At 42.4% G+C, this 22291-nt stretch overlaps 1 protein-coding gene and 1 long non-coding RNA gene across 3 annotated transcripts in view; one reads left to right on the forward strand and one right to left on the reverse strand.

Moving 5' to 3' along the window:
• The window catches only part of LOC110528476 (plexin-A1), a 417662-nt gene that overhangs the window by 372897 nt on the left and 22474 nt on the right, over positions 1 to 22291 (reverse strand). The window lies entirely within an intron of this gene.
• On the forward strand, positions 5264 to 10209 carry LOC149982654 (uncharacterized). The gene is made up of 2 exons (XR_016497427.1): positions 5264 to 6547; positions 8751 to 10209. It is a non-coding gene; the product is annotated as an uncharacterized LOC149982654 (long non-coding RNA).

Here is a 22291-nt window from a genome sequence, read left to right on the forward strand (position 1 = left end):
ATGAATGTTTAAACACAGGCTAAATATGCTGAGAAGGCACACCCATCCCTCATTCTAACAAGGCTGTTGGTGTGTGTTTAAATATACTTGTCACAAGAATAGTAAATAAACAAAAATTTAACCAACTGAGGACATTGTTAGTATTTTACCTTGTAGGGACTATTTCTAGGAGGTTTAGGGTTAAGAACAGAAATATGTTAATAATTAGGTTTAGGGTTAGTTTTTGGGGTTAAGGTTAGGGGAAAAAGGATACTGAATGGGGTTTCCCCACAAGGTTAGTATTACAATATTTATATACACATACACACACTGCATTCAGAAAGTAATTAGACCCCTTGACTTTTTCAACTTAGTGAAGTTACAGCCTTATTCTGAAATTGATTATCCCCCCCCCCCCCCCCTCAAATCTACACACAATTCTAAATACTGACGAGAAAAAACACTACAAGCTTGGCACACCAGTATCTGGGTAGTTTCTCCCATTCTCCTCTGCAGATCCTACAAAGCTATGTCAGGTTGGATGCGTTGCTGCACAGCTATTTTCAGGTCTCTCCAGATATGTTTGATCGGGTTCAAGTCTGGGCTGGGCCACTCAAGGACATTGAGACTTGTCCCAAAGCCACTCCTGCATTGTCTTGGCTGTGTGCTTAGGGTCATTGTCCTATTAGAAGGTGAACATTTGCCCCAGTCTGAGGTCCTGAGCACTCTGGAGCAGATTTTCATCAATGCTGACATTTTTTTGTACCCTTCCCCAGATCTGTGCCTCCACACAATCCTGTCTCGGAGCTCTACGGACAATTCCCTCGACCTCATGGCTTGTTTTTTTTGTATGACATGCACTGTCAACTGTGGAACCTTAAATAGACAGGTGTGTGCCTTTTCAAATCATGTCTAATCACAGGAATTTACAACAGGTGGAATGTAATCAACCTGTAGAAATATCAAGGATGATCAATGGAAACAGGATGCACCTGAACTCAATTTTGAGTCTCATAGCAAAGGGTCTGAATACTTATGTAAATAAGGTATTTGTAATAAATTTGCAAAAATATCTAAAAACCTGTTTTTCCCTTTGTCATTATGGGGTAATTTGTGAAGATTGATGAGGAAATATTGTTTTTTAATCCATTTGAGAGTAAGGCTATAACGTAACAACGTGGAAAAAGTCAAGGGTTCTGGATACTTTACGAAAGCATTGTATATGACTGTACACAGCATGTGTGTGGCATATGAATATCTGTTTCCTTCCAGATGTGTGCAGTACTGTGCTCTGCTGTTCTTTCCTCGCTCTGCCTCTCACCATCTCTCTGTGTCTGTCTGGCTGGCTGGAGAGTGGAGCGGTCGTTTAAGTTTAAAAATGTGATTGTGATTAGCTTGGAAGCCAGAGCTGAGCTGTTCCAGCTATGTTGTTTTACTGGGCCTCTGGGGAGACTGTCAGCCTGACCATGTACAAGCCAATCACCAACACCAGTACCACTGACACACAAATGAAAGGAAGCTCAGGCAGAGGAAGCCCATGCATGACTAGGGAGAAACGTAGAAATGTCCAGCCTGAGCCTGCGTGGAAGAGGACAGACCGAGATAGAGAGGGGGGAGTGTGGGTGACAAGGGGTGTGTGAGAGAGAGCGAGAGAGAAACTGAAATGGTCAAATGAAAGTATTGAAAGTCATAGGTAATCACTTTAGGAGAGGAAAGAACCTAAGGTAAAATACTTGGGGCGGCAGGGTAGCCTAGTGGTTAGAGCGTTGGACTAGTAACCGGAAGGTTGTGAGTTCAAACCCCCGAGCTGACAAGGTACAAATCTGTCGTTCTGCCCCTGAACAGGCAGTTAACCCACTGTTCCCAGGCCGTCATTGAAAATAAGAATTTGTTCTTAACTGACTTGCCTGGTTAAATAAAGGTAAAATAAAATAAAAAAATAAACTTCCCAGACAAATCTTTTGAGTCATAGCTGTAGGCTAGAATCTCTCTTAACTTGATCATAAAATATTGAGAAAATACATTTTGTACTTGGCTGTGATGGCAAAGCATGCATTAACTCCTTCCCATTTTTCGAGGGAAACGGGACAGTTAACGAGAGAGAGTAAGAGAGAGAGCAAAAGACTAAACAGTTAACGAGAGAGAGCAAAAGACTAAACAATGCTTAAGCATCCGGCCACAAAGCAGACATGCGAACAGTGTTTCAGTACCCCTGCCAGTTACCAAGATCCGTCTTTCCTGTTCCACCTGCGCACACACACAGCAACAAGCATGCACACTAACACACCGAAACCTCACCCCCTCCAACACCGTAAGCTGTATGTTACACACACACTCAGCTTTCTGTGGCACTATCCTAGAACCATGCTAACTAAGACCTACTGGAACACTTATGTTGTTGCTGCCAAAGGAAGAGGCTTTACTCACTAGCACAGTCTGTCTCTCGATTTACTTGCCTCTCTATACTTGTCTCGCTCCCTCCCGCTCCCTCTCCAGATTGTTATTGTTGTGGTTGTGGGCTGCCACACATTTTTCTACTGTATCTATAGTTGGGATCTTTTGTTGTCAGAGTGTTACACAAAATAAAATTGCAAATGTCACATGCTTTGTAAACAACAGGTGTAGACAAACAGTGTAATGCTTACGTATAGGCCCTTCCCTACAATGCAGAATACAAAAACATAATAATATAAAAAAATATCTAAACAAGGAATAAGCACGATGAGCAATGATAGCTTGATACATGGGATACCAGTACTGAGGCGATGTGCAGGGTTACGAGGAAATTGAGTTAGAGATGTACATATAGGTAGGGGTAAAGTGACTAGGCAACAGGATAGATAAGACAGTAGCTACAGCGTATGTGTTGAGTGTGGGAATGTTTGTGTGTGTGGTGAATGTGTGCACATGATGTGTGAGTGAGTGTCTGTGTGTATGTGTTGTAGTGTCAGTATGTGTGAGTGTAGTCCATTGTATGTGCAGAGTCAAAAGGAGTTAGTGCCAAAAGGGTTAATGCAAATTGTGCAGGTAGCTATTTATCAATCTTATTGCTTGGGGATAGAAGCTGTTCAGGAGCCTTTTGGTCCCAGACTTAGCGCTCTGGTACCGTTTGCTGTGTGGCAGCAGAGAGAATAGTCTGTCTTGGGTCTGACAATTGAAGGCCTTCCTCTGACACTGCCTGGTATAGAGGTCCTGGGTCGCAGGTAGCTCGTAAGCACTACACTCTGTAGCGCCAAGATGCAAAATGCCAAGCAGTTGAAGCAGTGATGCAGCCAGGCAAGTTGTGCTCAATGTCGCAGCTCTAGAATTTTAAGGATTTGAGAGCCCATGCCAAATCTTTTCAGCCATCTGAGAGGGAAAGGCGTTGTTGTGCCCTCTTCACAATGGTTTTGGTGTGATTGGACTATGATAGGTCCTTAGCGATGTGGACACAGAGGAACTTGAAGCTCTTGACCCACTCCACTACAGCCCCATTGATGTGAATAGGGGCATGTTCGGCCCTCCATTTCCTGTCCACGATTAGCTCCTTTGTCTTGCTCACGTTGAGGGAGAGGTTGTTGTCCTGGCACCACACGGCCAGGTCTTTGACCTACTCCCGAAAGGCTGTCTCATCACTGTTGGTGACCAGGCCCATAAACGTTGTGTCATCTGCAAACTTGATGTTGTTGGAGTCGTGCGCGGCCACGCAGTTGCGGGTGAACAGGGAGTACAGGAGGGGACTAAGCACACACCTCTAAGGGGCCCCCGTGTTGAGGGTCAGTGTGGTGGATGTGTTGTTGCCTACCCTCACCACCTGGGGGCGGCCCGTCAGGAAGTCCAGGATCCAGTTAAAGGTGTTCAGTCCCAGGGACATCAGCTTAGTGATGAGCTTGGAGACCACTATGGTGTTGAACATTGAGCTGTAGTCCATGAACAGCACTCTCACATATGTGTTCCTTTTGTTCAGGTGGGAAAGGTCAGTGTGGAGTGCAATCGAGATTGCGTCCAGCCTTTCAAATAACTGAATTGCTACGGACCCGAGTGCTACGGGTCGGTACTCATTTAGGCAAGTTACCTTGGTGTTCTTGGGCACAGGGACTATGGTGGTCTATTTGAAACATGTAGGTGTTACAGACTCGACCAGGGACAGGTTGAACCCTGGGGCATAGGCCTACTCCTGTATTATATACGATTTGTAGATCTCTAGCAATGCAACTGCTAGCCATATCAAGATCACACTAACTGCTAGCCATATCAAGATCACACTAACTGCTAGCCATATCAAGATCACACTAACTGCTAGCCATATCAAGTCAACATGCACTGCTAGCCATATCAAGATCACACTAACTGCTAACCATATCAAGACCACATGCACTGCTAGCCATATCAAGACCACATGCACTGCTAGCCATATCAAGACCACATGCACTGCTAGCCATATCAAGACCACATGCACTGCTAGCCATATCAAGACCACATGCACTGCTAGCCATATCAAGACCACATGCACTGCTAGCCATATCAAGACCACATGCACTGCTAGCCATATCAAGACCACATGCACTGCTAGCCATATTAAGCAGTTACAGTGCCTGTTTAATATGGCTAGCAGTTAGTGTGATCATAATATGGCTAATAGTTAGTTCAATATGTTAACCATATTACAGAGGCACGTTTACTGCTAGCCATTTTAAGGAGACTTGGCTGAGAAAAAAATCTTAACTCAATCTATTTAAATCGCTTCACTAGTCCCAAGCAAGCACATGGTGTTGAATGCAGTCAGTGTGCACGGTTGATGAGGTTACCATTAATTAAGCACTTTATCTACTTCCCCAGAGTCAGATGAACTCATGAATACCATTTTTATGTCTCTGTATCCAGTATGAAGGAAGCACAATGACTGGAAGTTTATGGTATGTACTAGCATACTAGCAGTTCTCATAGACCTCCAATTATTGCCCTAACGCTAGTTAGCAACTACTTTTAAACTGCACGCAAAGACATAAATGGTATCAACGAGTTCATCTGACTCTGGGGAAGTAGATAAAGGATTTCATTGGCAACATCCTGAAATATCCCTTTAAAATACCACATCTAGTCACTTTGAACTAATGTCTAATTAGCTAGCAATAAATGTTAACGTTATGGTTCACACCAAAATTAACGTTTGTCTGATGTTCAGACCCCAAAGGTGGTCAAATCTAGAGTTAAGATACGTCCCTGCCCCACACCATCTGTTGTGTAGAACAAGACACTGTCCCTTTAATGACTCATTTAATACAGTGACTGCTATTGTGCCCACTTGCTTCCCTTTCCTCTCTTAAACCGGTTGTTTTCCTATGCTGTATGTCAGACACACTGGTAGTCCTTTGTGTTCATGTGTCCATCCTAATCACACTATAGCAACCATGAGTAGCAGGTTTTTGTTTGGCTTTTCCACTACTGATGGACGCGGGACTGTTTACCTCAGGAATAAAATGATGTCGGTGGGAAGCAAGAGGTCGGGACAGTAAGAGTTGTGTGTGCGTACACTGTGGTTGTGCTTCTGACACAGAGGCTGCTTTCCCTCTTGACATAGCATCAGGTAGCATTTAGTAGTCCTCACACATACAGAGAGCAAAGATCAAGTTGCATCACTTTTTGTTCACACAACAGCAACATAGACAGGAAGTGTCATCTGGAATTACAAATTCTGTTTTACTTGCGTTCGTTTTGTGCAAATCTGTTGCTCCACCAGGGCAGAGAGAGCGAGGGATTGGGGGTGAACGGGTCACATCCTTACGTTGGCTATCTGTGTCAGCATAATCATCACCAGTTGTTTATATGTGGTTCTGATCTAGCTAGTGCAATACAGAAACAACAGCTGGGATAAAGCCCTTTCAAGGGGCTAATGCTACGCTAAATGCCTATGCTATATGTCTAATAGAATCAGAAGCAGTAGAGTGCAGCAATTAGAAAATAATTGGACTGTGACACCAGTGGTACAGATAGGGACAAATGGGCCCAGTGTAAACGTGTGCAAGAAACCAATAGCCAATGTCCATTGACAGCATGTTCACCAAAGTACTAGAGCTGTACTGCAGGCTAATTCTATATCAAGGCCTTTATTAATTTGTGAATTGTGAGTAAAGCCGGGTGGACACTAAGCGATTTTGGCACCGATATGTTTGAGATCGGTGACAAAATCCCCATATGTTGCCTAGTCGGGGCGTGCGGCTGTCACAGACGCTCGTTTACGTCCCGATATTTTCAAATATGTTTGATTTTAAAAATCGGCACAAAATCTGCAATGCTCTTGTAATGTGAGATGTGCAACGACAAGTTTTGAGAACTGCGATCAGCAATTGGCAATGAGAGCTCGTGACGAAATCAGGCGGAAGAGGTGAACGCTAGCTAGCGTAGCATAAAAAAAACGTTGCTTCGAAGAGCTGGGAGCACTCCACGGTCTGTGGACACGAGATGGAACGGAGGCTGGTGGAACTTTGGCACGATCACGAGTGTGCCTGTCCGATGTCTCTTCTGAGTTTCACCACAACTGAAAAAGAAAAGAGCTGGAAAGACACTGCCACTGCTCTTCAACAACCAGGTGAGCAAAATAGCTTGATATCTAGCTAACGTTAGGTTGCTTTCCATTTACATTATTGCCATGCAAAAGGAAGAACAGCCTATCACTATCAGTAATTTTAAATCACTTTGTTATGCATGTAGATAGCGGTTGCTCAACTAAAAGTTTTGCGGTTATTTCTTATGAGACTTAGATGGAATTTGTGGTTTAGTATGGTACCCTGCGTCACAAGTTCATTGCTCCAGCGCAAGGGGGAGATAGAGCACTGATTATGCTTTTGGGTCCCAAGGAACTACAGTCTCTTATTTGACAATGAATGGGCGACATACACCAAACAGAAACTAATAATTGTGCATGACTTCAAAATTGAATTTCAATTAACTGAATGTTGAGGATGAAGGTGATTGAATTTAGAACAATAGTGTAAAAATTGCTATTCCTCTGTCCTGCACGCGCACATCCGGAAAACACACTTGTTTGTTACTACTCCTCAGTATTAATTACTAAAAACTGCTGTTACACTAAGGTTTTATTCTAAGAGAAACGAAGACTACAATTAGGATGTGGAAATGTTAGGATTATTTTGCTCTTACTGCAGTCTACTCCTGAAGCAATAGAATAAGCCTATGGTCAACTATTTCAGCACCGTTTCGAGCTGCTCAGACAAGCACGGGGACTGGTCTTGATAAATCAATAAGATTTATTTTTTTTGCACTGAATCTCCGTTTGGGTATTGCTTAGACTACAATTAGGGTGTAGAAATGTTATGCTCTTAGTACTGTAGCCTACTCCCGACCGCCACCTTGTATAGCACCATATTTTCGATTCCATCCTAACGGAAACCCTGAGGGTTTAATTTTTTTTGTTTTTCTTGGAATAGAAACACCATAATATTAATCAAATGAATTAAGCAAAATTTCTTAAAATCAATCCATATACTATGTTCTTGCAAAAAAAGGTTTTAAATTCTCTAGTACAGCCAATATTGAAGGCTATCAAATGATTCTCAAAGATGCCCTCTGGTGGTCAAACTAGCACTAACTAGCATTAATGGTAACAATGGCTGACAATTAAATAACGTCCCATAAAATTCTGTGGCAGCCCGCAAGGTGTGCTGCAGTATGACGCAACTTTTAAAGGAAGAACCACTGTAGCTACAGGCATTTTAATCACTTTGTTATGGATGTAGCTAGCTACAGGCATTTTAATCACTTTGTTGTGGATGTAGCTAGCTACAGGCATTTTAATCACTTTGTTGTGGATGTAGCTAGCTACAGGCATTTTAATCACTTTGTTATGGATGTAGCTAGCTACAGGCATTTGAATCACTGTTATGGATATAGCTAGCTACAGGCATTTTAATCACTTTGTTAGGGATGTAGCTAGCTACAGGCATTTTAATCACTTTGTTATGGATGTAGCTAGCTACAGGCATTTTAATCACTTTGTTAGGGATGTAGCTAGCTACAGGCATTTTAATCACTTTGTTATGGATGTAGCTAGCTACAGGCATTTTAATCACTTTGTTATGGATGTAGCTAGCTACAGGCATTTTAATCACTTTGTTGTGGATGTAGCTAGCTACAGGCATTTTAATCACTTGGTTGTGGATGTAGCTAGCTACAGGCATTTTAATCACTTTGTTGTGGATGTAGCTAGCTACAGGCATTTTAATCACTTTGTTATGGATGTAGCTAGCTACAGGCATTTTAATCACTTTGTTGTGGATGTTGCTAGCTACAGGCATTTTAATCACTTTGTTGTGGATGTAGCTAGCTACAGGCATTTTAATCACTTTGTTATGGATGTAGATAGCTACAGGCTTTGTCACGGTCAAAGCCACTTACCACCGGCCATTTAAATAGTTCAATGAAAATGTTTGTGCCCCAATTGCCCACTCTTCGCCTTGAATTGAGCATTTTTGCTAAAGCCAAAGCCAAGTTGGAGCAGGAATACCCAGACTGGCTGTGTTTGCTTTTGAAGAATCTAGACACCCCCCAAAAAGATGTGATGCACCACCAAAGTGAGACCAGTGTAAGCATAAACACATTGAGCACATCATGTGCTATAACCTTGGGTTGTGCAATATTATTGACAGTTGTATAACCTATCTAGCATGTAGTCCTATCTGACAGATTGATTGTTGTGAAGTACTTTCATTAAACAAATCAAACAGGATGTAATAGCATTTGAAGGTCACTGACACTTGTTCTCTCTCTTCCAGCTCGATGTGAGGATAAAGAGATATGCTGCATGAGACAGAGGATAACTTGGATGATGTCAGAGACATCTGAAATGTCTTTCTCCGCATCACCAGCAGCTCTGTTAAGACCTGTGACGTTGACAATTGACATATGAGCTATTAAGCCTCAATCACGACGTGGTACCCCTTCTCCTGGCCCCTCGGAGAATCCATCCACCGCCAGCAGGAAGGAGACTGAAAATATGCCTTAGAAGAAACGCAGCAAAGAGAAGCAATCGGAGCAGGACAGCTCCAGAAGCTTGTTTGTTTTAAGCGAATGTCTGAAAAAGTACAGAATATTGGCGCCAAGCAGCCTGTTGACACAGAAGTTACATTTGGAAATCAGGTGGCAGCTGAACTAATAAAAGACCCATCAGTCAAAACAGCGGTCAAAAGAAACATTAGGATACTGTTAATTCTTCCTTCATGACCTGATGCAGGGCTTCACATGTCTCCATAACAATATTGGACACAGTGGTGTTCCCAATCCTGTATTGGGATTTGAACATTTCACCTTCACAAGAAAAGACAAACATTTAGAAAACATAAAATGCACACATATATATATTCAATAGACAAAACAATAATGTGCCAAAATGCTTATGTTCAAAAACTCAAGACAGCCGCTCCCTCACAGTGATTGCCCGTCTCATCTTGGTGTTCTGCTTTTTGATGAGGGATCGCTCCATACCCAGCAGGAAATCTAATTTGACGGAGGTCATCCGCAGAATCTTGCTGAAACACATCCTATCATGCCTCTATTATGTGGGGGGGAAAGTATAGGTGAAGGCAGAGCACAATGTAGCCCTAGCTAAATATCCTGAATCAGAATCAGATCATTGTATTGCCATGCAATAATCATTTCTAGGAATTTGTTTTGGTGCTAAAGCCATAACACAATAGCAACCTATTTCTTTATACTGTAGAATGGGCCCATAACCTAATAATTTCATTGATTTTGGCACATTTTGAATACCTGTACTTGTTATTGGTTATTTGAGTGATATTAGGTCATACTACATGCACTGTATGAAAACATAAATTAGCAGGCTAATTTAGCTGTAAATTTAGCTAATTAGCTGTTTGGATTGGGCTTTATTTACCTACAACTCTCTCTGCAGTACAGACCACGCAAACTGGCCACGTCTCCCCAACCATGGCCTCACCCAAATTCGCAGTCTTTTCTTCTTGTGTTTCTCCGTGCAAATCCCCGCACACACAACAAGTGTGGCCAGCTGCTGTTCACTGTCTAGCTCCATCTTTGTTTTGCCACTGTCTGGCTCGTGACAAACTCTCGTTGCGGTTTCTAGGGACAGCGTGGTTTCGAAAATCCTCACAACCAAATAAAGAATCTTGTAGTGTATGACAGCCTGTCTGTGACAGATAATTTTGTGTGTGCACCACTATGTTGGCAAAACAAAAAAACTACAGGAACGATAGTCTTTAATGTGACAGGCTCAGAGATGTTAGGATTTTAAAAGTTGTGTAGTGTCCATCCGGATTAAGTTGCTGAAGGAGGCCTCCCAAAAGGCCAATCTTATTTTCAATCTTATTTTCAAATATATCAGACAAAGTACATTTAATTTGATCGGAGATGGAAATACTGGCAGCTCTCTTCTCTAGCTTTCACAAGACCAGAGAGAGAGCCAGAAAAAGAAGGTAAGAAAGGGGAGCAGTGAGTGGTGCCCATCTTTCCCCTGGCAAGTTGCCATCAGTGAGTGGTGCCCATCTTTCCCCTGGCAAGTTGCCATCAGTGAGTGGTGCCCATCTTTCCCCTGGCAAGTTGCCATTGGTGAGTGGTGCCCATCTTTCCCCTGGCAAGTTGCCATCAGTGAGTGAGTGAGTGAAGAGCCCCCACCCACACACAACAGGGGCAGGATCTCTGGGACCAAACGGAGCGCAGGGTTCAGCCACTGAAGGAGAAGCAGGGAGCAGAGCAGTCAATTAATGGAGTGATGCATTTACACATCAAATGGAGCTCTCCCTCTATAATCTCTCTCTGTCACACTCACACATCTCCACTCCATGCTCATCAAAACATGCAAGGTTAAAGCGACAGAGGGAGACAGAAAAGGGGGGGGGGGTGAGTGGGTGAATGAGAGTGCGAGCAAGATTGAGGGAGACAGAGTTGCGAGGGCAGTTTTTCACTGAAGAGTCCCTCACTCAAGTGGCAGTGCCCTGCGCTGTACACACTCATTCGCTGCCTTCATTAAAAACATAGGTACATGCTACTTCACACAGTATATCACTGGACTCTGTGACCAATGTTTGTACTGACAAGATTAGAGAAGACAAGACAAAACAAAAATAACAATAGCTTGAGGTCTCAGTTGTAAATGAGAACTTGTTCTCAACTGGCCTACCTTGTTGAATAAAGGTGGGGGAAAAAACAAAGACAAGCGAGCACGATAAAATAAGTCATAAAAATGAATGTCCTGTAAAAAGATGGAGAACAAGCTATAGGATGACAAATACCAGTGTTTTGGCACAGGTGCAGCCGAGTAGCGCTAGCTAACGCTATCTAGCAAAAAAGTCAAAGTATCGATATAATATTGTCCAAAATAATATTGTGATGTAACTACATGGATTTTCCCCTCCATCATTAGTTATCATCCCAGTGTAATGGTACTTTGAGTGAGGTGAGATAACTGGTGTTCTGTCCCAGCTTCCACTGCTACTCCTCCCCGTTTTTCATTGATCCATTGACATGCAAGTGATAACTGTCTCATCTGGAGTGTGTGAGACGGTGTGTTTCCTGCATACGTGGATGAATGTTTAAACAGACTAAATATGCTGAGAAGGCTCGAAATTAAGGGTGTCCCGTCGGACGATAAAAAAAAGTGTCTGGGACGGTTCATAACAGACGCTGGGACAGTTGGCCATACAAAATATTTTAACAAAGATTTGGCTGATGAAAGAGATCACATTTAGCTTAAAAGTTGATAAACTACGAATTATTCACATTACAAGCGCAGTAATGTGTTCACTCATCTCAGCCATACACCTGGGGCGGCAGGGTAGCCTAGTGGAAGGTTGCAAGTTCAAATCCCCGAGCTGACAGGGTACAAATCTGTCGTTCTGCCCCTGAACAGGCAGTTAACCCACTGTTCCTAGGCCGTCATTGAAAATAAGAATTTGTTCTTAACTGACTTGCCTAGTAAAATAAAGGTAAAATTAAAATAAATAAAAAAAACACCTGAATGTTCCAAAATGCTATCTTAGAAAGAGGAAATATCTAAAGATGCAACTGTAGGATTGTGCCTTACTGCCTTTGGACAGTAGAAGGAATAATGCTGGTTTAATATGGCATATCATGAAAGCTTTTTTTCTATAGTCACATTTTGGCTGTAGGCTATTAAAAGCAAGGTATGCTAGGCTATGTATAATGTCCAGGTTTCAAACAATGATATGGCTGGCCAGGCATCACATATGTAATTATTTAGGTAATGGAAAGGTATAATATTAGAATATCATTCCAATGTTGGACAAACAGGCCTATTAAAATGCACATGACTGTCTCCCAGCCTGTCTGCGGCCCACCGGACCAGAGCCGATGTCCCTGACCTGAACGCACATTGTAAAATGTGCAAAGAATTTCTGCCTCGCGCTGGAACACTGCCTGGCTGGGGGCTGTGCGTGCACACGTGAAGATCTGAGTGACAGAATAATTTTTAGAAGCGCTGCACACAGGCATAACAGGCATAAAAGTCTGTTAAATTTACTTGAAAACAGAGGTCTACCGAAATTTGACTTTGTCCTTGGCTATTTACACTGCTCAAAAAAATAAAGGGAACACCTAAACAACACAATGTAACTCCAAGTCAATCACACTTCTGTGAAATCAAACTGTCCACTTAGGAAGCAACACTGATTGACAATAAATGTCACATGCTGTTGTGCAAATGGAATAGACAACAGGTGGAAATTATAGGCAATTATAGGCATTATTAGCAAGACACCCCCAATAAAGGAGTGGTTCTGCAGGTGGTGACCACAGACCACTTCTCAGTTCCTATGCTTCCTGGCTGATGTTTTGGTCACTTTTGAATGCTGGCGGTGCTTTCACTCTAGTGGTAGCATGAGACGGAGTCTACAACTCACACAAGTGGCTCAGGTAGTGCAGCTCATCCAGGATGGCACATCAATGCGAGCTGTGGCAAGAAGGTTTGCTGTGTCTGTCAGCGTAGTGTCCAGAGCATGGAGGCGCTACCAGGAGACAGGCCAGTACATCAGGAGACGTGGAGGAGGGCAACAACCCAGCAGCAGGACCGCTTCCTCCGCCTTTGTGCAAGGAGGAGCAGGAGGAGCACTGCCAGAGCCCTGCAAAATGACCTCCAGCAGGCCACAAATGTGCATGTGTCTGCTCAAACGGTCAGAAACAGACTCCATGGAGAACATTCTGCTGCCTGCAACATCCTCCAGCATGACCGGTTTGGCGGTAGGTCAGTCATGGTGTGGGGTGGCATTTCTTTGGGGGGCCGCACAGCCCTCCATGTGCTCGCCAGTGGTAGCCTGACTGCCATTAGGTACCGAGATGAGATCCTCAGACCCCTTGTGAGACCATATGCTGGTGCGGTTGGCCCTGGGTTCCTAATAATGCAAGACAATGCTAGTTGTGGCTCATCGTTTACCTTTGATGAGCTTCAGATGTTTTCACTCACGAGACTCCCAGTTAGATAGCAAATGTTCATTTTTTCCGAAAATATAATTTTTGTGTGCGAAATAGCTCCGTTTGTTCTTCACGTTTGGCTGAGAAAATCAGCCGGAAATTGCAGTCACGAAAACGGTGAAAAAGATTCCAAATTAGCTCCATAATATCGACAGAAACATGGCAGACGTTGTTTATAATCAATCCTCAAGGTGTTTTTCAAATATCTATTCGATTTAAATATCCATCGGGACAATTCGTTTTTCAGTAGGACCGATTGGAGTAATGGCTACCTCTGTATTTTACGCGAGAATCTCTCTGGGAGCATCAGGTGAACACTTGCGCAATGTAGCCGCCTACGGGTATTCTTCAACATAAATGCGTAAAACTACGTCACAATGCTGTAGACACCTTCGGGAATACGGAGAAAGAGTAATCTGGTTGATAGCCCATTCACTGCTCAATAGGGACACATTGGAACGCAGCGCTTTCAAAACATGGGGCACTTCCGGATTAGATTTTTCTCAGGCTTTCGCCTGCAACATCAGTTCTGTTACACTCACAGACAATATTTTTACAGTTTTGGAAACTTTAGAGTGTTTTCTATCCTAAGCTGTCAATTATATGCATATTCTAGCATCTTGTCCTGACAAAATATCCCGTTTACTACGGGAACTGTTTTTTTTTTCAAAAATAAAAATACTGCCGCCTAGTCACAAAAGGTTAAGTTTATTCAGTAACCAGTTCACAATAACATTGTTCTCTCAGATATATTACATGTGGTTAGCATTTTCAATTAATACATTATAAATAATGTAATGGATGTTTGTTTTCATTAAGATGCAAAAAAATGAATTTTCTTAAATTAAGTTCATGTAAGACTGACTATCTGTCTCAGAAATATACAAATTACTTTAAAAGCACTGCAAATGACCTAGACCCATGTTGGCATATCAAAACTTAAAAATAACAAGTTCTTTAATTTTGGGACGGTTCAAGTTCAATTTGAGACAGTTGAAATTGCACTTCGGGACATTACCAGGGAAAAAGTTAGTTGCGAGCCCTGGGCAAACCCATCCCTCAACCTAACAAGGTTCTGCAGATAGTTCATTTGAGGTTAACAGACACTAAAATCCCTGAACACTGCCTTACTGTAAGAAAACAACAGTAGTCTACACAATCTCTACCGAGCCCAAAGCTACAGGCTACATCATTTTTAATTTGTTTCTAATGAAACTGGAAATAGTGCAGAGGAAAAGGTTAAATCATTGGACTTTGAGAAAGCGTACCCGCACTCCAGCGGTAAATTCATTACATCTCAGGGGGGTAAAAAGAAAGCAAGCACAAAAATAACAAGCTTCCTCGCTCCCCAGTCTACCTCACACAATTTAACATGTTCTCTAGCTTCAGTGTCAAACCAGCTGCAGAGAATTGCTGTCTGTGCTTATTCAAAGCCCCCCTCACTGCTTTGAAAAACTACCCAATTCAACAACGGAGAAAACAGACCGTCTGGCTATGCAGTACAGTCTCATTACATATGTCAAAATAGTGACATCGTAGTGATATCACCTAAACTGACATAAGGGTGTGGGGGGTTGGAGAAAGGAAGTACATTATTGGGCTGATGTCAGCAACCTTATGCTATACAAGCTATAGCACGTAGATTCTTAAACTTGATCAAGGAAAATATGACGGATCTTGTTACCAATTATTACCGTGATAGCTTTAAATAATAGATGATGATTGTTATGATTTGGATAAAGTATAGTATGTAGACATACAGTGCCTTGCGAAAGTATTCGGCCCCCTTGAACTTTGCGACCTTTTGCCACATTTCAGGCTTCAAACATAAAGATATAAAACTGTATTTTTTTGTGAAGAATCAACAACAAGTGGGACATAATCATGAAGTGGAACGACATTTATTGGATATTTCAAACTTTTTTAACAAATTCAAAAACTGAAAAATTGGGCGTGCAAAATTATTCAGCCCCTTTACTTTCAGTGCAGCAAACTCTCTCCAGAAGTTCAGTGAGGATCTCTGAATGATCCAATGTTGACCTAAATGACTAATGATGATAAATACAATCCACCTGTGTGTAATCAAGTCTCCGTATAAATGCACCTGCACTGTGATAGTCTCAGAGGTCCGTTAAAAGCGCAGAAAGCATCATGAAGAACAAGGAACACACCAGGCAGGACCGAGATATTGTTGTGAAGAAGTTTAAAGCCGGATTTGGATACAAAAAGATTTCCCAAGCTTTAAACATCCCAAGGAGCACTGTGCAAGCGATAATATTGAAATGGAAGGAGTATCAGACCACTGCAAATCTACCAAGACCTGGCCATCCCTCTAAACTTTCAGCTCATACAAGGACAAGACTGATCAGAGATGCAGCCAAGAGGCCCATGATCACTCTGGATGAACTGCAGAGATCTACAGCTGAGGTGGGAGACTCTGTCCATAGGACAACAATCAGTCGTATATTGCACAAATCTGGCCTTTATGGAAGAGTGGCAAGAAGAAAGCCATTTCTTAAAGATATCCATAAAAAGTGTCGTTTAAAGTTTGCCACAAGCCACCTGGGAGACACACCAAACATGTGGAAGAAGGTGCTCTGGTCAGATGAAACCAAAATTGAACTTTTTGGCAACAATGCAAAAAGTTATGTTTGGCGTAAAAGCAACACAGCGCATCACCCTGAACACACCATCCCCACTGTCAAACATGGTGGTGGCAGCATCATGGTTTGGGCCTGCTTTTCTTCAGCAGGGACAGGGAAGATGGTTAATATTGATGGGAAGATGGATGGAGCCAAATACAGGACCATTCTGGAAGAAAACCTGATGGAGTCTGCAAAAGACCTGAGACTGGGACAGAGATTTGTCTTCCAACAAGACAATGATCCAAAACATAAAGCAAAATCTACAATGGAATGGTTCAAAAATAAACATATCCAGGTGTTAGAATGGCCAAGTCAAAGTCCAGACCTGAATCCAATCGAGAATCTGTGGAAAGAACTGAAAACTGCTGTTCATAAATGCTCTCCATCCAACCTCACTGAGCTCAAGCTGTTTTGCAAGGAGGAATGGGAAAAAATTTCAGTCTCTCGATGTGCAAAACTGATAGAGACATACCCCAAGCGACTTACAGCTGTAATCGCAGCAAAAGGTGGCGCTACAAAGTATTAACTTAAGGGGGCTGAATAATTTTGCACGCCCAATTTTTCAGTTTTTGATTTGTTAAAAACGTTTGAAATATCCAATAAATGTCGTTCCACTTCATGATTGTGTCCCACTTGTTGTTGATTCTTCACAAAAAAATACAGTTTTATATCTTTATGTTTGAAGCCTGAAATGTGGCAAAAGGTCACAAAGTTCAAGGGGGCCGAATACTTTCACAAGGCACTGTATATCCCGCTATAGTCATAATCACTACGCTATCTTTTTGACTCAAAATTGTGTGTGTGTACATAGAGCCCGAGGGCTGCAGACAGATACTTTCTAGTTGAAGTGCTGAGTATCCAATAGGAGAAAGACAAGAGCTGTGTTTGAAAACTCATACTAAGCACACAAACCATACTAGTGTGATGTAAATTGAGCATGTAGTATGCTTATTGGTCATAGTATGGATATAGTTAGTAGACAATTGCAAGTGATTAAACCCTTTCAATAAAAATCAAAAAACAATTTAGTTACGAATTGAACTTTAATAAAATGAGTTGACCATTCACATGGGAAAAAAAAAAGCCGATACCGATTACTTCGGTTTTTCTGATGACTGCCTTGCCTGGTTCACCAACTACTTTGCAGACAGAGTTCAGTGTGTCAAATCGGAGGGCATGTGGCAGTCTCTATGGGGGTGCCACAGGGTTATATTCTCGGGCCGACTCTTTTCTCTGTATATATCAATGATGTTGCTCTTGCTGCGGGCGATTCCCTGATCCACCTCTACGCAGACGACACCATTCTATATACTTCCGGCCCGTCCTTTGACACTGTGCTATCTAACCTCCAAACGAGCTTCAATGCCATACAACACTCCTTCCGTGGCCTCCAACTGCTCTTAAACGCTAGTAAAACTAAATGCATGCTTTTCAACCATTCGCTGCCTGCACCCGCACGCCCGACTAGCATCACCACCCTGGATGGTTCCGACCTTGAATATGTGGACATCTATAAGTACCTAGGTGTCTGGCTAGACTGTAAACTCTCCTTCCAGACTCATATCAAACATCTCCAATCGAAAATCAAATCTAGAGTCGGCTTTCTATTCCGCAACAAAGCCTCCTTCACTCACGCCGCCAAACTTACCCTAGTAAAACTGACTATCCTACCGATCCTCGACTTCGGCGATGTCATCTACAAAATTGCTTCCAACACTCTACTCAGCAAACTGGATGCAGTTTATCACAGTGCCATCTGTTTTGTCACTAAAGCACCTTATACCACCCAACACTGCGACCTGTATGCTCTAGTCGGCTGGCCCTCGCTACATATTCGTCGCCAGACCCACTGGCTCCAGGTCATCTACAAGTCCATGCTAGGTAAAGCTCCGCCTTATCTCAGTTCACTGGTCACGATGGCAACACCCACCCGTAACACGCGCTCCAGCAGGTGTATCTCACTGATCATTCGTCGCCAGACCCACTGGCTCCAGGTCATCAACAAGTCCATGCTAGGTAAAGCTCCGCCTTATCTCAGTTCACTGGTCACGATGGCAACACCCACCCGTAACACGCGCTCCAGCAGGTGTATCTCACTGATCATCCCTAAAGCCAACACCTCATTTGGCCGCCTTTCGTTCCAGTTCTCTGCTGCCTGTGACTGGAACGAATTGCAAAAATCGCTGAAGTTGGAGACTTATCTCCCTCACCAACTTCAAACATCTGCTATCTGAGCAGCTAACCGATCGCTGCAGCTGTACATAGTCCATCGGTAAATAGCCCACCCATTTTTACCTGCCTCATCCCCATACTGTTTTTATTTATTTTATTTTCTGCTCTTTTGCACACCAATACCTGTACATGACCATCTGATCATTTATCACTCCAGTGTTAATCTGCAAAATTGTAATTATTCGCCTACCTCCTCATGCCTTTTGCACACAATGTATATAGACTCTCCTTTTTTCTACTGTATTATTGACTTGTTAATTGTTTACTCCATGTGTAACTCTGTGTTGTCTGTTCACACTGCTATGCTTTATCTTGGCCAGGTCGCAGTTGCAAATGAGAACTTGTTCTCAACTAGCCTACCTGGTTAAATAAAGGTGAAATAAATGTTTAAAAACTCAGCCAATTCTTTATATATATATATATATATATATATATATATTTGTAATAATGACAATTAAAACAATACTGAATGAACACTTTAACTTAATATAAAACATAAATTACATCTATTTAGTCTCAAATAAATAATGAAACATGTTCAATTTGGTTTAAATAATGCAAAAACAAAGTGTTGGAGAAGAAAGTAAAGTGCAATTATGTGCCATGTAAAAAAAGCTAACGTTGAGTTCCTTGCTCAGAACATGAGAACATATGAAAGCTGGTTGTTCCTTTTAACATGAGTCTTGAATATTCCCAGGTAAGAAGTTTTAGGTTGTAGTTATTATAGGACTATTTCTCTCTATACCATTTGTATTTCATATACCTTTGACTATTGGATGTTCTTATAGGCACAATCGAATTGCCAGCCTAATCTCAGGAGTTGATAGGCTTGAAGTCATAAACAGAGCTGTGCTTCAAGCATTGCGAAGAGCTGCTGGCAAACGCAGGAAAGTGCTGTTTGAATGAATGTTTACAAGCTAGCTGTTGCCTACCACCGCTCAGTCAGACTGCTCTATCAAATATCAAATCATAGACTTAATTATAATAAACACACAGAAATACGAGCCTTAGGTCATTAATATGGTGAAATCCGTAAACTATAATTTCGAAAACAAAACGTTTACTCTTTCATTGAAATACAGAACAGTTCCATATTTTATCAAACGGGTGGCATCCCTAAGTCTAAATATTGCTGTTACATTGCACAACCGTCAATGTTATGTCATAATTATGTACAATTCTGGCAAATTACGTTTTTTGTTAGGAAGAAATGGTCTTCACACAGTTCGCAACGAGCCAGGCGGCCCAAACTGCTGCATATACCCTGACTTTGCTTGCGCAGAACGCAAGAGAAGTGACAATTGCCCTTGTTAAAATAAATTCATGTTAGCAGGCAATATTAACTAAATATGCAGGTTAAAAAATATACTTGTGTACTGATTTTAAGAAAGGTATTGATGTTTATGGTTAGGTACATTGATGCAACGACAGTTCTTTGTTCGCGAATATGCTTGTTAAATCATCACCCATTTGGTGAAGTAGGCTGTGATTCGATAAATTAACATGCACCGCATTGATTATTTGCAACGCAGGACAAGCTAGTTAAACTAGTAATATCAACCATGTGCAGTTAACTAGTGATTGTTTTTATAAGGTAAGTTTAATGCTAGCAAGCAACGTACCTTGGCTCCTTGCTGCACTCACGTAACAGGTGGTCAAGCCTGCCACACAGTCTCCTCGTGGAGTGCAATGTAATAGGCGTCCAAAAACGTAGAGGCCCGATTGTTATGAAACCTTGAAATCAGCCCTAATTAATCGTCCATGCCAATTAATTGGTCAATCACTAATGTTCACCTCTTGAACATCAGACTGAGGCCTCATCTTCACTGTCACATTCCAACCTTTTTGAGGATGGCTCATTGTCAGGCTCAAAAAGCCTCCAATTTGCCCGGATGGCCACCAATTTTTCAACCCTTGTATTGGTCAGCTTGTTGCGTGCTTTAGTGTGTGTGTTCCCAAACAAGGACCAATTACGCTCTGAGGCGGTTGATGTTGGTGGGATTTGGTGGATGATAGAGGCTGCAGGGGAAAGAGCCTCAGATCCACAAAGTCCCGTCCACTAGGTGGCTGATGAGATATGTTGGCACGACTGCCATATTGCAATGCCATCCCAAAGCCCTTGCTTGGAAGTGTACTTCACCAGACTGCCAAGAACCTTGCCCTCATCCAGGCCATGGTGGCGAGAGACGGTAGTGATGACACCATAGCCTTGTTGATCTCTGCACCAGACAGGATGCTCTTGGCAGCATACTTGGGGTCCAACATGTGCGCTGCGAGGTGTATGGGCTTCAGGCAGAAGTCTTCAAGCTTTGTGATGTATTTCAGAACTGCAGTTTCCTCTGCTTGGAACAACAGTGAAGTGGGCAGGGCAATATGGATTTTTTTCTTCTTACATCTGCAAGCAGAGTCTGAACATCAGACAGGATGGAATTGTTCCCCTCAATCCGTGCAATGGCTACTGCTTTAGAGTTTAAGAGTTTCAGGCTGCTTACCACTCTCTCCCAAAATACATCATCCAGGAGGATCCTCTTGATGGGGCTGTCCATATCGGCAAACTGTGATATGGCCATTTCTTGGAGAGATTCTTTCCCCTCCAGGAGACTGTCAAACATAATGACAACACCACCCCAACAGGTATTGCTGGGCAGCTAAAATGTGGTGTTCTTATTCTTATTCTCATGTTGCTTGGTGAGGTAGATTGCTGCTATAACTTGATGACCCTTCACATACCTAACCATTGCCTTGGCTCTCTTGTAGAGAGTATCCATTGTTTTCAGTGCCATGAGGAGCAGACTCAATGCATGAGCAGCACAGCCAATGGGTGTGATGTGAGGGTAGGACTCGTCCACTTTAGACCAAGCAGCCTTCATGTCCGCAGCATTGTCCGTCACCAGTGCAAATACCTTCTGTGGTCCAAGGTCATGGATGACTGCCTTCAGCTCATCTGCAATGTAGAGACCCGGTGTGTCTGTTGTCCCTTGTCTGTGCTCTTGTAGAATACTGGTTGAGGGGTGGAGATATTGTAGTTAATTTTTTCTTGCCCACGAACACTCGACCACCCATCAGAGATGACAGTCTGCTTCTCTGATTTGCTTGGCCTTCACTTGAACTCTGTTGAACTCTGCTAGTTAGCAATAGTTCAAGTGAAGGCCAAGCAAATCAGAGAAGCAGACTGTCATCTCTGATGGGTGGTCGAGTGTTCGTGGGCAAGGAAAAATAAAGCATGTCTGGTTGGATAAAGCATGTCTGCTTGGAGGGTGTATGCTGGGCGAAGAACATTCAGAAATCTCTTCCAACACACATTGCCTGTGAGCATCAGAGGGGAACCAGTTGCATACACAGCTCGAGCAAGACATTCATCAGCATTTATCCGGCTACGTTACTCCATTGAGTCAAAAACACTTCTGATTCCAGGAGGACCATGAGCTGTTGCTATCGATAAGGTGTCTGATTCCTCATTTTCACCTCGAATAGAAGTAGAGGGACAGAGGTTGCTTGTTGTGAGCACTGCAGGAACTTTATGAACTTGGCCAGATGATTTCTGAAATCTTTGTTGCATTCTTCGCATATGATTTGGCACAGTATTTGCAAATGTACACAGCTTTGCCTTCTATATTAGCTGCAATGAAATGTCTCCACACAATTTTCCTGTAAAGATTTTTTTTTTAAAGAGTAAAAAAATAAATACAATTCCATTTATAGAGAAATAGTTAAGCAGTTAGATTAAACAACTCCTTTGTAATTTAAATGTTTTAAAATCAAACATGCATGGAAACAGATGGATTAACACTCAGTTAGCAGGCTCAAGCAAGCGAAAACCCACATGGTAGCAAAAACTAACTAGCAGAAATTTTTAACAAGTTGGAATGATTTAAAAACACAAAATCATGTATGTCATATAGAGCTGGGCAATAGAACGATATATATCACGCGGCGATAGAAAAACTTTGTGTATTTCATTGTGTCGCAAATCACAC

This window comes from Oncorhynchus mykiss, chromosome 7 (assembly GCF_057628025.1).
Source record: "Oncorhynchus mykiss isolate SJ-2025 chromosome 7, ASM5762802v1, whole genome shotgun sequence".
Classification (NCBI taxonomy): Eukaryota; Metazoa; Chordata; class Actinopteri; order Salmoniformes; family Salmonidae; genus Oncorhynchus; species Oncorhynchus mykiss.